The sequence below is a fragment of the Apis mellifera genome, linkage group LG12, assembly GCF_003254395.2.
Source record: "Apis mellifera strain DH4 linkage group LG12, Amel_HAv3.1, whole genome shotgun sequence".
Lineage (NCBI taxonomy): Eukaryota > Metazoa > Arthropoda > Insecta > Hymenoptera > Apidae > Apis > Apis mellifera.
In genome coordinates, this window is record NC_037649.1 from 5,010,090 (window position 1) to 5,029,165 (window position 19,076).

Below are 19,076 nucleotides of genomic sequence, written 5' to 3' on the forward strand. Positions count from 1 at the left end.
ATCGCGACGCGAGATCCTTCGCCCGGATCTATGCACGTGTGCGCGTGCGTCGAACGAATCCTGGGAAATTGCGTAAGGACACGACGATCGATTCAGAAACTACGCGACAAGTTTATTGTGAAATCCGCTCGCGTCCGCGCGAAGCCGCCTTTCGCCGCGCTCCTTTTCATTCTTAATTGATCCCAGCCTATCCCCCTTTTAACGCTTTGCCTCTTGTCGCGCCCGTTTCGACGTTTGACAAATGCGCGCGCTTGAACGTGGCGATAATCGTAATGGAAAATAGGATTCCAATACGGAATTCGTTTTCACGAAGATCGATGAGTCGGAATTCTTTCGCCATCTGATTCGATTTGTATTGAAATGGTGGATCAAATGAAATGAAACACGATATTCCGTAATTTCTGTACCTTTTTTTTTTTTAGAGAAGTAATAGAAGAATCTCTATGATATTAGAGGGTTAATTTTCTTTTTTTAAAAAGCAAGGTAAGGATATTTGACCTCAAAAAGGATTAATTACAAGCAAGGTTTGAGTAATAAATTATTGTATTGAAAGGATGCCTTTTTATTATTATTTCTAATTTAAATTCTGTCTGTTAATGCTAATAAATATTGGTCATAATTATCGATTATTTTTATGATTTAATTATAAGATTTTGATAAATTTGAATAATAATAGTTTGGGGGTCTCTTTTACAAATTTTTTTGTGCAATTAACCTCTTATTTCATTTTCATAAAAATGCTGCTTTTAGAGAACGATTGCCTCGCTGGATTACTAGGTCGAGAATAATTTCAGTCGTGTTTTTCACTTTCAAAAAATTGCTTATTAAGGTCTTAATAAACATTCTACACGAAAGGAAGAAATGTGGAAAAACACGGCCGATATTAAAGTGCTACGAGAAAAACGCTACGAGTGTAACACTTGAGCTAATAAAACCAATCCTCTACGAACCCAATAAAAACAAAACTCCCTTATAAAATATCAGATCACGTTAAATTCATAATTAAACAATTAATCAGAAACATTCAAAAATTGTAACAATCGTCATATCTTAATATTTTCGACGACTCCATCATACATCAATCTCCCCCAATAAAATCAAACTCAGATCCAATAAAAATTATTACATTCCACGGTATATTTAAAAAAAAAAAATACTCAGATCCAATAAAAATTATTATTCACAGTATGTTATATTTAAAAGGATTGAAAAAAAAAAAATATTCAGATCCATTGTCTCAGGAAGAAAATTCAACGACAAATCACGGCCATCTTGATAGCCTCGCTTTATATTACGCTATAAAAGAGAATAGACAGATATCCTTTATGCGATCGTTGGTACACTCCGCATAAGCGGAGTGATAAGTGGCCGGTTGTATCAAGATAGAAAGCGATCCACGAGAGTGCCTTGTCCCAGATGAGGGAGGGGGGGGGAGGAGGAAGGAAAAAATGTCCCATTAGGAGAGCGGAGGAGGAGTTCAAATACGCCGCGGTTTGCGCAATAGGCATTAAGTTAACAGTGGGCAACGGTATCCCGTTTGACCCCGTAACAACGCCGGCCACTTTACGTATCCGTGCATTAGGAGCGCGTTTGAAGATTCCATCGATGCCACTGGAACGCAAACGCTCTCGAGGAATGACGTCGCCGATCGGGTAAGGGTGACACGTATTCACCAGGATCGTGCAGGCGTTCATGGGAAGGTATCATCGTGTCCCCGCGGTTATCGGCATCTCCTCGATCGAAAGGTGTTAATAAAACCCTTTTCTTAAATGGATTAAGCGATTATGAAAATATCGCCATTTTGGGATATCAAGTTATCGACCAATTTCTTGAAAATGTGATGAATTTAAAAAGAGACAGAAAGTGAGTATCATTTTGTCTTTGTTGAATTGTAAATTTCAGTAAATGGTTTTATATAAAAAGAGATAGAAAAGGTTGGAGGAAGCTTCGTTGTTTTTCTTTTTTCGAGATGCTTGTTATTATTTAATTATAATGCAAGAAAGTTGACTGAGTATGAAATGGAATATAAGTGGAGGAAATGGGGGAATAATTGATAAATCGGAAGACGAAGAAATAGAGGAGAGACTATACTAGTGATTAATGTCACGATTCAGCAAAAGAACGAGGAGGAGAAGAGAACTGGCTCGTCCCAATGATTCAGTGACGAGCGAATAAATTATCATTTTCAACGTGTTTCAACCTGCGCGCTAGTTTAATTATCGCCATAAAGAGTTTCCTTAACCAGATTCTAATACACGACAAATACGATTCTATGTAGAATATAATTTATAAAAGAAATATTTTCTCGAATTATTCAAAAAAAAAAAAAGAAATCATATGAACACGTCAAAGAACAAACCTGCTGTCGTTTTTTCATAAAAACGAGCGAAATTTATAGAAAAGAAAAAAGAAAGATGCAAATTATAGTTGACCTTGTGTTACAATCATTAAGAAAGAGATACTTTATACGATGAAAGATAAAATCACAGCTATTATTTATGCTATTATTTTGCCTCGTTCCAATCCTAAGTGGGATATTTACATAATTATTATAATACGCAACGCGTTTAATAAATTATCCATCGATAGGAGAACAGGGATTCACTTCACAGGGGGGGAAGAGAGAATGGTTTGAGAGAAGTGACGCGAATGAAATAATCATTTGGCGAGAAACGATGGATAAAAGGATATTTAAGGGAAAATGGAGGGGGGTTTCAAAGAGGGTTAGGCTCTAGGCGGGGATATATTAAAATAATTAGACGAGAAGCGCGTTGATACCATGATACTCTCGACAAGTTGGTAAGTAACGCCATCGAGGGGTAATTCTTGGTATAAAAAGAACGATCGGATCCAAGCGTTTATCGCCACTGATATGATCACGCTAAATAGCGCGCGAGATGTTATCTTGGGATGATTATCGGTGTATGTGTGTGTATATATATATACAGAATTTCATTTAGTGGCTGATAAATAAGTAAATTGCGTAAATAAAAAACTTTATGATGAGAATTATATCTATAATTATATCTATAATTTAAATATATATATATGTATGTGTTTGTGTATCTGGAAATATTATTTCATTTAATATTTCAATCACGTGTATAAATATAAAATATATATTTTCTCGTATATTAATAATAATAGCACTCGATATATCGATATATCTACCTTCATCTATATTCAATTTTCTAAAAATTAAAAAACTTGATCATTGCTTAATCAACTTGTAAATATAAAATATATATTTTCTCGTATATTAATAATAATAGCACTCGATATATCGATATATCTACCTTCATCTATATTCAATTTTCTAAAAATTAAAAAACTTGATCATTGCTTAATCAACTTGTAACTTATAATGTATATTAATGAAATACACTTTAAGCGATTATAGAAAAGATTGTCTGTAAAATTTCTATCCACTTTTAATATCTTGTTAAATTGATCGAGATAACTTCCTAGATCGGGATTACGAGGAATAATACAGTGAAATTGGGAAACGACAAGTTGCAGAAAAGAGGAGAGTTGAGGGTGTATCGCGTTAAATGGATACAAGGAGTGCATTATTTTATTACCACAGAATGTATACTCTCTTCCCACTGCATATGCGTTCATAACAGTGTTACGCGTTCCCGGCATTTATGCTAATTTATCCAACAAGCCTGGCCATTTTCGCGGGGAAATAAGGCCGCGTACGCGATCCACCGCGGCGCGTATATAAACTCGTGGGCACGAAACAATTTTAATGAAACTGTGAAATGTTGCCCGTTGTGTAATGGACGAGAAGAAATTAGCCGCGGTGTTACGAGAGATTCTTTTTTTTTTATTATTCCAGAGTTACACGAGTTTGACGGATTGAATTTATTACCGCGCGTGCAAATCGTTTCTATAAGAAATTGATTAATCTGTCTAATCCGGGATCTGTCAGGAGGGGGATTGATTGAATAGAGTAAATTTTATTCCGATTGTTCCTTTCCAGTGCTTGTAAATAAATAGAAATGGAATAATTTAGTTATTCTTAGGGGAAATTATTTATTATACATGAGATTGGCAATTCAAATGAGGAGTTAATCTCCAATCTTTCCAGATTGGGATGGGTTAAGAGATAGTGATGAAAAATCGTGGATAATTAAAAAAATAAAAAACAGAAGTGTATCGAGATTAGAAAAGTGTATTAACATTTCGAAATTAATTAATCGAAAGCAATCCTACTGAATCATTATAATTTTATTCTAGATCTAATTTTTAATTAATTTATATAAATTTTATATTTTTCGTTCGATTAAATAATTTTAAATAAACATATATACAATAATTAAATAAATAATATTACAAAGATACATTTCTGATCCAATCTGTCTTATATAACCGGCAAAAATAAGATTTTCATTACAATTGCACGTAGCAAAATTTCTTTCTCTGGCGACATATTTGGAAGGAATTCTCTAAATGCTTTTCGCGGGATTACGCGACGTAATTTCAGTGAAATTACGCGATTTGTTTTCTGTCCGGAATTCGCGGCGACATCGTGAAAACAACATGGAAAAACAACATAAAAATAAAAAGAGCAGGCCACGTGTGTTCCTTGTGATTTCTAGCTTGACGTAGGATCGAGAGAGGAGGCGAGAGAGTTGCAATTAAACGAAACAAGCGCGGGTGTTCCAATATGGTAAGGCGAAAAGGGGAAATTATGTGAAATCGCGATCGCGGGAATTTAAATCGATAGACGGAAAGTCTCTGGTTTCTAGGTGTTCTCGATTCTCTTTTTATTATAGTTTCGTGTGTTGCGTGAACAGCCTGCCAGGATAGAGAATTATTCTCGAGAAAAATCCACCATCGAACAAGAATTGATCATTGTCAAACTCGATGAAGATAATCTTTTTCATTTTAAGAATATTTATTTAATTTTTATGCATTCGTTTTAATTGGATGACTTAAAAGACAGAAAATTGATAAAATAAATAAGAATAAATTCTTTTTATAGATGTATCTATATTAAACTGTAATTATAATCTGGAAATTTCATTCCAGTCTATAATTAAATATTTTATCATTCGTGTCATATACAGAAAGTTATATGAAGCTTATTTACTTATTTACAAGCAATTCCCTCCTTCTATTTTGCTCATAAATGAATGAATAAAAAAATTTTCTTTTGCTTCCCCACATTGACTTGACTGTCAGCTGCTTTCGAATCAAATTACCAAAATGTATCTACTCTCATATATTCATATCAAAATTTGATATCTTTAAAACGAAATGTAGAATTTAGTGATAATTTCATATATAAAATCCATAGAGAGTGTGATGAACACACGTCGATTGAATTTAATATAGAGAGCAGTGGGGCAGGCAGAGCGCCGTGCCATTTCTCACACGGCTTCCACGAAACGTTGTTTAATTACCGCGTGATAATGTATTATTCACCGAAAGGAGGCGGTATCGCAACAGATTCCTCAAATATTTGAAAGCGGTTCGCCGATTAATAGGGCTCATCCTCCCCCTCCCTCGCCTCCAACCGGGTGTTTGTTCAGCTGCCACCACGTCGCCTCCCGAAAATTTTTCAACGGCAAACAAACGATCCGTTGTGGGCAGATATCGCAAGGAAAATTTATTGACGTTCCACGGTAGTGTTTACAGAATCCATGGAAGGGCTTCCGCGGAAGAACTCCGAGTGCAAACACTCCGAACAGGAGATATATACGCGGGGTAAATTATAATTGAGATACGTTTTCGATCGATTATTATTCTTAGTGATCCATCCGTGTACAGTGTACAAAACGAATTGAAACAATGATTTATAAATAAATTTAAACATATTTCTTTGTTAGAATTCGATCCTTTCGGGATGAAATTTTTTTTTAACGGGATAAGTTTACTTTCTATAATTGAACAATATTGATGATGTTTAGTCCGATTGATATTTTTTTTTATAAAATTTTTGTAAAAAAAAATGATTAATTTAAATCTTTTATTAAGAGAGAATATAGTTATTGTTTGATTGCAAAATTATTTTATATAAGTAATTATAAACTTATACAACATAGTATTCGATATAAATATTGAAGAGTGTATAACTATAATTAATTTTTTATTCGATATAAATTAAATGAATTTAATTAAATCGTAAATTAAAATTGCACAATCGTTGAATTTTAAACTAAAAGCTCGAAGAAGAGATATTTAAAGAGAGATGCAAAACTGTTGTCGCATCAAGCCATCGATCCTTCGCCTCTAATCCCATAAGCACGTTTAATACACGTAACAGAATGATACGAACGTGCGCTAAGCCAAACGAAGGCGATATCGCGAAATTGTATCCCTCTCGTTTTACCTGTGCAATTATCCTCAGCATCGTTTCCGGCTTAAAGCACACCGGGATCCATCTATGGGCAGGAAGTCGAGTTGTTCACATATTAATCTCGGCGAATTAAAATTCACCGCGCGCAAGCGGCTTCTGTTTTAGTGGCGCAATGAAACGCATTGAGTCACGCTCGCGTAGTAGTACCAACCGAACGGCGAAAAATACCGAGTGCGATTTCAAAGCGCTTGCATACGCTTTGAATAGCGAGCTGCCTTTAGTAAAAAAAAAAAAAAAAAAGAAAGAATGCAAAAAAAATTGCAAAGTTAAATCTTACATTCATTTAAGAAGCTTGAAAATTATTTTTCTTTCCTTTTTCTTTTTTTTTTTTTAAGAGAAAAATTACTTTTTTTTAATACATAACTAATAAGATATATTGGATGAATTATTCAAATCTATATTAAGAAATAAGAAGTAAGAATATTTATGAAGGAAATGAATATAAGAGGATACATATGTGAGACATCAAGGTTTTGATTTATACGTATAAAGAAATCTTTAATTAAATCCTAAATAAGATGAGGATTACATCTTTCGTAACAGCTGTTGCCCTTCTAACGTTCCTTATTCCCAGGAAGTTTATTCGAATAAATTTATTCTAATTATTTAGTTTCGAAATATCAATATAAATTTTCTTCCAAATTTCTGCCAATCGAAACAGGAAGGTTAAAAAGATCTGCTCTCGTTTCCAGAACGGAAGAATGGAGAAACTTCAAAATTTTGCAGCAAAAACTAAACCTAAACCAAGCGTTCCTTTTATCGCGATAAGATATCGGCCAGAAGAATGTCCTGCGCGCCGGTATCGGGCATTTCGAAGTGCCTCGAAATGTAACCGTTGAAAACACGACAGGGCCGATTAAATCGCGCGAGGCGAGAGAGCCAAGCGAGGGAATACAACAAGCTCCTATACGTGGACGACGTTGGATAGGCGGTGGACGACGTTGGATTCGCGGATTCGCGTCCAAGAGGGCCAAAGCAGGAACAACACGGGCGACACGAAAACAGGTTCTGGGGACGGCAGAACCGTAGATCCCCGAGATGTCATTGAGGCAAATGGTAGGCGACCGGGTACGGTCGGGATTTCACTGTAAATGTCAACCGACGCCACGTAAAATGTCCCCACGATTTGAAGGAAAGTCGTTCGGGGCACAGGCGGAGGTTTCTGCCTCCCCTCTCGCCCCCTCTTGCGTTCAAAGCCGCCTTGCGACTCGAGTTTAGATTGTACACATAGGGTGTATCTTTGTTTGTTCGTCAATGATGGAAATGTTTGTCAAAATTTCGGTTTTTGATGATATAGATCATGAGGATCACGCATGAAAATTTCTTTTTTAATTTTAAGATCGTATCTTATGATTGGACTGGGATAGAGAATTGTAATCTTCTTCCATTTACATTTCCTTGAATATTTTTATATCGATAGTAGTATTGTATATGGTTTTTAATTGTATCTAATGGATACAATAATTTCTCAATTCATTAGTAATATTTGTAATAAAATATTTGAAAACAGATCGGTCAAAAGTTTGAAAAATAATTTCTGTCGACATTATTAAGAAAATATTTTATTATCACAGCTATTTATGTTATATTGAGAATGAAAAAGCATCGATGCAAGATTTCTTATTTCACGATGGAATTAAATTCTGTGGAGTGTTATAATGAAAATAGTTAATCAGAACAATATTGAATTTATCAGACAGCTTGCATAAACAAGCTAAAATTAAAAATTATTGTATCGCAATAACCGGAAGTCTATTACTCGATATTTCTTATTTATGATATAACTTTCTAATTTGTTTAAGAAAAATGTTGGAAACATTTCACAATTTTCCTTATAACACACGGTGTCTCGTTATTCTTCGAGTCGAGACCTTATTTAAATATCTCAAGAATATTCTATTTTATTTTATTTTATTTCGCTGCATTTTATAACGATCAATAATTAAAAAAAAGAAAAGCTATAAACAACCTACATTTGTACAATACATTGTACATTATTCAAACGTAGAACGTATCGACGATTAAAACTTGGCACACCCTGTATATATATACACAGTGAATACTCGTCGACTCGTGAAATTGGCCGCGACATTTTCGATCTTTACACCGATAGCTGTACAAAACAAGTGCAACCTGGTCGATAAGCCTCGACCAGGAGGTAGCCAAGTATTAACCCGAGTGCGAAAGTTATAAATTCTATCGACCATTTTGTTCCACACACGGGATCATTTTGTTCCACTCGCGAGAATATATACATATATCCTTTCTTCTTTCTCCAATTCAACCTCTTTTTCCATCCAACCCATGCGTGCCCCACCCACTCTCCTTGTCACTATTTCACATGTCCTCTTCGTCCTCTTCGTCCTTTTTTTTTCTCCCCCTCGAATACCATCGTCAGACGCTCGTTGCTTTGAATGAAACACGGTTACTCTTGGTTCCTCCAGTTCCTCGGGTATTTTATCAGTGATATATTATGTTCGGCTAGTTCGAATTTACAGAGTGGCAGAAATCGATTGTCGTTTCGACAATCGCCGTATTTTCGTGGCGCTGGAGGAACCACGTTTCACAGAGAGAGAGAGAATACAGATATACAGTGGTGACTCGTGAAAATATTACAGGAAAATTTTAATGAAAGTTTGTAAGTAGAAGTATTATATAATATCAAATGAAAAATAATTAATGTAATATGTAATATGTTGTTTGAAATAATTAGTTTATTTATAGAAGACAAATGATTTCATGGAATATTTATTCAAATTATTTCATTATGATATATTTCTTTTTGATGAACAATTTGAAGCAAGAATTCGAGTAAAATACGCTCAAAAAAGCATAATGCATGTAGTTACACATAAAGCAATCTCCTTTTCGACAGAAAATATATTTGAGATGCTTGTGAAAAAAATCCACCCTCAATGTTTCAGCGCATTCTTTCAAATACAATTTCATCCTTGGAATACTTTCCTTATTACATTATACTACATCTTCACGGTATATGTATACGCACACCTTGAGGAAGCAATCTCGAGGGACCAGATTTTCGAGGCGCCGCACACCGCAAAAATCTTTCACCACGAATTTCGAAGGAGACAGCTTTGATTCGACGACGATCATCAGGCGACGAACGTTATTACGAGGGTTCTTCGCCCCTTCGCGAGCTCCCCTTCTCGATCTCTCTGGAAATCCCACCCACACGACGGAAGGAAAGCTCGCATACACGCAGAAGAATCGTCGGTTTAACGTTGGATTCGAGTCAAAGCAAGTGCGTGGATACGTTTTACATTCCACTTTCCATCTCAACGATAGGAGGATACTTTCGAGATGCAGGTCGTTCGCGAAAAGGATGGGATCGTGGAATCGGAGACGAGACCGGTGACCGGCTTTCCACGCGGCTTAATACCGCCTCTCCGCTCGATAAATCCGCTCCATTTGTTTTATACTCGAGCAAGGCCTCGAAAAATGCAACCAGTGATCCTTGATCGCGCGTTCAACGAAACGCAAGACGTTTGACGACAGCCTTTCTAAAACGGCACAACTTTGTCTAGGTTTTAGCTTAATCCGAGCCAGAATGGTCAATAAGGTGGATAAAGTGTTCTGGTGTATTGCATGCGAGGAATTCCTCGACGGAATGTTTCTTTTATCTTCGATCCTACATCTTATTTTCCCTCCCTTCCACGAAGATAATACTTGGCAACGATATGTCGAATGATTCTCAATTCCTTCTGAATTCTGGATCAATAATTTTTTCTCACAATTTTATTTCGCTCGAAATAAACGTGAACGATAATGAAAATATCAACAGAATAATTTTAACGTATATCACGATAACATATATCAGTTTCACAATATCCATCCAATTATACAAAATAAAAAATGATCGATACGATCGATCAAATCCCTCGTAACTCAACCCTTCTTATCCTTCGATAACCCCAAAAACTCCTCGATAATCCCCAAACTTCTCTCCTTCCAACAAAAAAAAAAAATAAAGATAAATAAACCTTCACGATAGTGCATCGAAGGGGTCCATCGCGTGAAACATTTTTCCAAGCCGGTAGGCCCCTGCCAACAGCGGGAGCCAGCCCCCCCTCTGTTCTCCCTCATCTCGAAACGCAATCGGTTTTTGCCGCCGGTCCGGTTCTACCTACCGGCACCGACCTACCGGAACGCGTGGAACTCGCCCAGCATCCATCGAGGACCGGCTACGAAGTGCTGGAATATCAGCGATGCCCGCCGCGTCCGTGGAGAGAACGACGCGGCCGACGGAGAATGAATCAAGCGGCGCGGCAAGACGAGGAGGGACGAGGAGAGGCGAGGCGAGACGAGACGAGACGAAGCGAAACGAGGAGAAGAGGGAAGGGAAGCGAGGAGAGAGGTGGGGAGCGCGGTCACAGAGACGCCTGGTGGGGGTTCGCGGACGAGGAGTGGGGGACGGCGACAGAGGAGGGGAGAGGAAGTGGAACGCGGCGAAGAGGAGAAGGTGGAAGCACGAGCGCTTCCCCTTCCCTCTCCCCGTCCTCCCCACTCGCGATGGCAGCGAGGAGGAGGAGGTGGAAGGAAGGGGGGCAGGTGGAGGACAGCGGCGGAGAGCAAGCGTAGAGCGAGGGCAGAGTCTGCGCTTGGTCCGAGTTTTCGGTGGCGTCGCCAGTGGCAGAGCCAGTTTCTCGTAGCATCGGCGTGCCGGCGGCGTCGAGGCGCCCCTTCAGTATGAAGCCGACGACCGTGCCAGCTGCAGCCGCTGCACCTGTCGTCCCGTATAACGCGACAACTACGCTCGTCGTGCACACGGATCAACGCTCCTGATCGTGGATCCCCCCCGACACCCCTCCCTCTTCCTTCTCCCCCCCTCATCCCCCCTCGACACCGATACTCCATGGATAATACCGTGCTCCGGGGCTCCGATTTCGTTCATCGAGAAGGACTGTGAAGAGACACCATCACCACTGCAACGTGCATTGTACGCAACAAACATCGTGCCTCTGGATAAATCCGTTCCGTGGATACGTACACGTTTGGAATGATATAAAGGAGGAGGTGATCCCCGTGATACTTCCCTCTCTTTCTTCCTTTCTTATACGTATATATACATATATATTCTTCTTCTTCTTCCTTGCGTTCCTTCGTTCTTCTTCCTGATCCTGAAAATCGGTGAACATCGGTGAGAGATCGGCTTCTTCTTGTGTTTCTTGTCCGGTTTTTCACAGTGTTTCTTAATATTGTTCTTAAAAATCGTTAAAAACACGCATTCCCTTCCATCGTGAATCGTTATCCGCGCTTTGATCCGCGCGTGACACGAGGGGGGAAGATCCCTCCTCCGAGAAACTGTGATAACTGTGTAACGACAAAGAGGAGAGAGGAGAGACGGGGCGCGCGCGGCACTGACTGGGTATAATAAAAGTGAAAACTCGTTCCTCCGGTGCTCCGGTGGTTCGGAGGGAAGAGGTAGAAAGGGGCCTGGCGAGCAACCAAGTCCCCCCAAAAAAAAAAAAAAAAAAAAAAAGAATCGCCATCGCCGCCAACGACTTCTTCTTGGATATTTCGGAAGATATTTCTCCGCCCTCTCACTCCCCCCTTTTCCCTCTACGGGTCGCAAGGTACATACATAAGATTGGATCCCGATCGAGGAAGGGCCGAGCAGCGTCGTGGTGAGCATCAGTGGCGAGGTGAGTCCTTCCAACACGATAAATTCCAACACCCTGGGACGAGGGTCAAGAGCGGTCAGGCATCTCGCGCGTCGCGACGCGACGCGTGTAGACTGGTTTTCGAGTTCTATCACTCTTTGTCTCGCTCCCTCTCATCCTCTTTCTCCACTCTTCCCCTCTCCCTCCCTCTCATTGTCGCCTCTACCCTTGCCCTTTCTCTCCTTCCCTTTTCACTTCTTCTTCTTCCTTCCTCTTCTTCATCGAACGTACCGGTGATAAATCTTCGCGATCTCGCCGGCCGTTGACTGAGCAAATTACCACCGTGATCCTTCATCTTCCTATTACCGCGTAGACACCATGTCGGAGAGGGATTATTCTACAGAGAGAGAGAGAGAGAGAGAGAGCGATCGTGGGACTACGAGGGTTGAGTCGGCTCGTGAAAAGTGAACGCCACGATCCTCGCGTGGGTCACGACCGTGAAACGAACTGCCGCTTGGAAATTGGGATGATGGTGAAATTAGCCAGTATCAACAGAATGGCCGTTCCGATCGTGCTCTCTGCTCGACGCAGCTGAGCAAATAACTGGGCTAAAATGCGTGTCCCACCCATAGTCTTTCTTCTTTCTCGAGAAAACAGGCTTTAATTGTTATCTTCTCTATTGTCCTCTTGTTATTCCCTGTTCGTCAGATCGATTAATTGGATCGAATTCGTTGAAACGTGTAAATCGTTGATTCTTCCGGATTTTCACTTCTCTGTATAGAATCCATGTTGCTAAGAATTTTCTTACGCGAAACTAAAAGTTAGGAACCAGATAAATAGTTATAAATATATAAGTTATAAATCTAATCGCTGTGACAGATTGAATATTTCCTTTCCTCGTATCCCTCCGTAATTTTCACGGCAACAAATTTAAATCTGAGCTATTAATAAGAGATTTTGGACAGATTGAAAATTTCTTCGCCGGATAAATTGATGAGGAAAAAGTGGGAAACGTGCTCGTCGTTGGTTCGACGATAATAAATCATTTCGGTGCATTATGGAGCAGGGAAAATTGGCGGCGTGATCTTTCATCTTCCCATTATCGTTCATAGGGTAGCAGCACGGTCAGGATCGCGGTGATCCGTGCTCAGCGCCGATTCAATTCACTCGAATCACGAGACCGAACCTTGCTGACCTACGAGACGCGTAATGAGATCTTCAGAGGATTGTTTCGAGTTGACGACTTCTCTGTCGTGACATTTATTTAAGCTTCGTGTCAATAGCTGGAATTTTGAAAATTTTAGAAATGGATAATAAATATGTAGTCGAGAAACGAGAGTAAGGAATGGAATGTGGATTTTAAAATTTTTATCTTAGATAAAAAAATATTTGGACAACGTGATTTGTAACGCGATCTGTTTGAGGTTTTAATTTAATTTCGATTCATTTCGATTCGAAGATCTTTTGCGTGTAACAAAAAATATAGCTGTAACTTTGCACACGTATACCATTTTATACGCAATTTATAATTTTTACTCGAACGTTATATCGAATAATTATATATAATTCGAGCATGTAAGAGAAATCCATGCAGAACGGTACGTGTAATCTAATGTTTGCACACACGATATTAATCGAGTTTCAGCATGATATTAATTCGACTTGAGAGAGAAAAAATTCGATTCCATCATAATAATTATTCGCAAGCTTGTTGATTTTATTCACAGGATCGGTAAAAGAAAATCTAGATGTATCTATATAATATAGTTTAAAATGCAATTTAAGAGGGAAACGAAAAATGGCACGTATGTAATAATTTTAAACTTACTAGAACTTTTATTCATTTTCCAGGCTTTTCAAATGTGAATATATTAATAAATATAAATTGAAATTCATCGATCCAACTTTCAATCGATCGATCAAAAAAATGGACGATTAGATTAATTCGATCAAAACTTAAAAAGTACTGATACAAGAAATATGAGAATCCAAATTTCAAGGATCGAAAACTCTGGAAGAAAACATTCACGCAGCGTGTAATCATAATTGTACACGAAAATTTTCGACCGGACACGTGGAAATCCATCAACCGTTCACAAAGTTTACACCATTGTCGTTAACAAGTGATACACGTTCGACTTAATTCCCTCGGTGACCCACATAAACGTCCTCGAAACCGGTGTATTCCTCTCGAATTCTTCGTAAATACGTTACACCGAGGCAAATGTAGAAAAGTTTCCTCGAGGCAAAATCCAACACCTTCACCGTTCCATCCAACGACGAATTTCATTTTTATTCTCCATTTCTCTATTCTCCACAATTAATCTCATCGAAATATCTTCGATATTTCTTTAAAGGGGTCGATGACTCTTTTTTTTTTACAGGAATGGTAGTAGTACGTTTCCTATAAAATCACATACTCACCATGTGATTAAAAAAAAAAAAGAGAGTCGAAGAAGCATCGTGACAAAAATCTGCATCGTTGCAGATCGAATCCTCGATCACTTCTTCCATTCGATATTAACAATTTTATTCGACTAAAAAATATTTCCTTCTCGATACATTATATAAATCGAAAAAAAAAAGAGTACGATTTTCATAGAAAAGATTTAGAATACTGATCATTGTAACAAAAACTAACAATCTTTGAAAATCATGTTAATTATTCATAACTAATACAAATTAATTTCTAAGTTTCAGATGAAATCTAAAAATAACGAAAAAAGTATCTTCTTATAAGAAAAAAGATTTAAAACTTTTAGTTGAAAAATCAACTAAGCGATCGATTTAATTAAATTGCTTGACACACAAATATTCTTGGATAAATATAAATCAATATATTGATTTCTGAAATCAATTGGCACAAAAAGTTGCTTTCATCGGTGAAAGAGATTCCGTGGAATCCTCCGTTTCGAAATCCGTGCACATTGTTCCGCGTGTTGGCAAGGCGTCATAATAGTAATTAAACGTAATCTAGGTTCGAGGAGCTGGGAAGAAAACAGGGGACGTTATTGAGTTCGAGTTCGCGCACATAATAATCAAGCCTGATTGCGCCCCTTCTCGAAGGAAAGTGGCCTAATCCACTTTTCGTCTTCATTCAATTATACCAGATTACACGAGACACTTCTCCTATTTCCAACCGAGAAATTTATCGCTCGAATATTTTCTTTTCATTAATAAATCCTGTTTCGCACGGCGATACTATTGCGATTCAACGTGTGTTGAATATAAAAAAGAAAAAAACCGAACCTTTGACCTTTGTCGAAAATATTCCAGAAACCATTTTCATCGAAGAATTGTTAATTCTTTCGCATTCGACGATTATTCTTTAAAATATTCGACGATCTATTATTACAAGAATAATATCCAGAATTGAAATTGGATAAAAAGAATCAAAGGTTAAAGAATATTCTCATCTGCAACAGTCGAACTCGATTTATCTCACGATCGGCGATTCGTCTCAACAGGCGGAAGAGGAATGCAAATAATAGATATTCCGGGTGACGTAACGTTTGTCCAACGTTCGCTTCATTCACGGTCAAAACGCGCGTGCGGACGCGCTTTTATAGGCTGGGATCGAATCGGTCCAGCAGCTCTGCTGAAAACGATTTACAGCGTGCAGGGAAGGCAGAAAATATTGTATCGTTTTAAGAATACATTAACCTTGCGGGGAATGAGATTTATACGCTCGCGATTTGATCGAAGGATTTGCGGGGTCGCGTGTTATATGAATACGTGTGAACGCGCGAGATCGTGGCCGAGATATTTATTGAATTATATATCTTACTTACTTCTCCTTTGTATCGTGTGAAACGCTAATTGAATTCATCAGAAGTAAGTTTATTATCGAATCGTGTTCGAGGAAAAAAAGAAGAAAAAGAAAAAGAAAGGATCCTCTAAGATTAAAATTTTAAAAACTCTATGAATTCTCTCTTAAAGATTTTTCAAAATGGAAGATAAAATTGTACCGTTTAATAAAAATATTCAGATATTCTTGAAACTCGATACGATAAATATGGATCGTTTAGCAATTGAAGAATTTAAAAAAAGAAATCGGCATTTTCGATCTCGTCCAATAGCCGAGATCGAGACAGATCAAGACTTTCGACTTGCAACATTTTAATCTTCGACCTTGAGTACGAGAAAAAAGAAAAAAAAATGAAAAGATCCATCACACCGTACTGAAATCATCTTCTACGAATACAACAAGTCTTCGTCCATTCATCTTGTACAAAATCGAAAGTAAATTGCACACGCAACACACACGCGCAAATATACTCTCACAGTCTCAACTACCACTCTATGTCACTCGAAGAGCGAGCCGCAACGACGAATATTCCAATAAATCTTCCAAGAAAGAAGCACCATCGCCGGCCAACACGATAATTACCAACGATTCGAAACGGCCATTCCTCGCCGATCGTCCCGTATTTGCATCGAAAGAGGGTAGCCATTCCTCGCCCGAAAAGGGAGCCGCGGCTTCTCTCTTCTTGCGGCAAACCGATGATGATCGTCGTTACCTAATAGACGAAACACGCGTCTAAAAAAAGAAAAAAGAGAGGAAAAAGAAAAAAAAAAAAAGAAAAGATTAAAGTCGCTCAAACGGCCGACTTGGTACACTTGTTCCACTACCAGGGAGGAAAATTACGGTCCACGAAGGCAGAGAGAGCAGGCCGTTTATGCCTTTTACGCCTCTGATCGCCGTTTAGGCGGTGTTTACAACTCGATCTCGAGGGCTCGCCGATTCAACCATCTGCGCCTGCTGCGGCTGAAAGTAAGTTAATCCAGGGTTACCGGTTCCTCCTCTCCCTCCCTGTGCAACGACAAAAACTCGCGCCAGCTCGGGCGTGAACGGGCCGAGATCTGTCTGCGAACTGTAACGTTCCATTCGTATCCTTCCTCGTCCAACGGATTCACTTCTTTTTCTGCCGGGTTGCGAGAACCGTCGCGCATCGTCGTGCGGTTTTCCCGCATTTCTTTTTTTTTGTCGCTGGTAAAACGAGGAAAAATTGCGGAAGGATCGAGCGAGGGAACAAAAGGAGGTTTTCTTTTTCCAAGAGGAAGGAAAAAAGCGATTGATTTCCAAAACGATTATATGCTGTTAAGAATTGTCGAGGATAAGGAATCGACGTTGGAAGAAAGTTTTGTGAATGAAAGAGTTTTGATAGAGTTTGATTCCTTTTCTTTCTGAAAAATTGCTTTCTCTCTCTCTATCCCAAAGGAATTTATCGTTTCAATATCTCAAAAAGGAAACATCATCGTACAACTATTATTATTACTACTCGAGAGTTTCTTTGCCTCCATTTGAAATGATTCGGAAAACCTTATTATTATTTTCACATTTGAAATTTATATACGTAATACAAGATTAAAAATCATCTACTAGCTCGATTACTCGTGTTACTTTTTTCGATTCCGATAAAACATGGAACGAAAATTGGTTGGAGATAGAAAGAGAGAAAGAGAGAGACTTCAATGCCCGCAAAAGCAAGAAAGTCAACGACCCAAGGCGAATTTTAAAGGAAAGAAGGGGACAACGAAGTATCGGCGGCGATTAATTCAATTACACAGTGAAAGGAAGTTCAATGTCGACTAACAAGGCTCTTCGTGGACGTCACCTCGTGTTCGATTTCTTTCCTCCTTCGAATCAACATATTCCTCCTCGTCTATGAATGGGGAACGCGATAAATCTGTCGAGGGGGGAAAAAAGCGAGTTGGCAAGAAAAACTTGGCTTCCACGTTTGACCTGGATTCAACAACGTTACTCCTCGCGTATTACGAGGCTTGGATAACCTCCATCCGTTTCGATCATAATGCAGAAGCGTGGCTGTATTAACTCGGCATTAACTTGGCACCGAAAATGGAATCTAATATTCGAATATTAAAAGACAGAACGAAATCGAGGACGTTTCGTTTCGAATTTGGAATCTTTGACAAACAAATTACGCTTGGAGGATAAAATGATAAATTTCAAAAATTTTTTTGAATACTTTATCGATATATATAGCAATTTTTCTTCAAATATGCAGATCAAACAAGCTTATCGTTCGCCTATTATCCTCGACAATAGTAACAATTCCTAACAACGTTACTTACGTAATAATCGCGACAACGACATGTACGATTTAATCACCATGTAATCACATGCGCATACGTATCCCCCCATTAATCAATCTGCGACCTTGCTAAAAACAAAACGCGACGAATATAGAATATAAAAATCGCGTTGTATCATCCATTCATTCGGTTTCCCGTTTTTGTTCCAATCGTTTCCAATCAAGGAATAAACGAGGAATAATTGGCAGGGCAGACACGAGAGAGGGAAGCACGAGCGTCGATTTTTATCCCGCAACGCGGGATAATTGGGAGATAATTCGTCGGCCGTGCTCGCCTCAATTATCCGGGATAAGAGATTAGATTATTTTCTCCGCAGTTTCGAAACGATGGGCCGTTTTAAACGATAAATCGGCGGTGGAGGTGGTGGAGAAAAAGGCATATATATCGGTGGTACGGTTTTCCAGGCCGCCGGGCAAGCTGTCGCCGCAATTACTTCTTAATCGGTTTAGAAAACCCGCGTGCCGAAACATCGCGACGCTGTCCAATTAAAGGCGAGCGAGCATCGATCGAGCATTCTTCGCCCTCCCCCCCCTTTGATTTCACCTGTATCGATAACGAGCCGTTTAGAAGATGCTTCCTTATTAAATTTCTGCTTATCATACGATACACGGTGTATTGCTTTTTTTTTTAATTTAAATTTTTTAATTATGTTTGTGAATTTTTCGATGGGTTGATATTTTTACACGTGTCTCATTATATTATCTCTATCTTTTTATTTTATAATATAAAGTTCAATTTAAATTTCTATAATAGTTTGGATTAATCGAATTTTATTTTTGAAAGACAGTGAAAGAAATTGAAATTAAAATTATTGTTCCCAAAAATTAATCTATTATATTTTACACATCTTATACGTGTTCAAAAAAATTGAAAGCAAGTTTTTACCGGGCTATTAGAAAATAATTAAGCATCGGATTCTTCGTTTTCGAATATCGTAATCGTCGAATCGGAGAAAAATATTAATTAAAACT

General features: G+C 38.5%; 1 protein-coding gene across 2 annotated transcripts in view; it reads left to right on the forward strand.

The window, feature by feature from the left end:
* Nucleotides 1-10,970: 10,970 nt before the first annotated feature.
* LOC409778 (storkhead-box protein 2) overlaps nucleotides 10,971-19,076 on the forward strand; it is a 113,988-nt gene continuing 105,882 nt past the window's right edge. The window contains exon 1 of one of the 2 annotated variants that reach the window (XM_006562213.3): nucleotides 10,971-12,030. The gene's annotated coding sequence lies outside the window, so the exon portion shown is untranslated. The remainder of the gene's footprint in view (nucleotides 12,031-19,076) is intronic. The other variant, XM_393271.7, reaches the window with a different exon arrangement.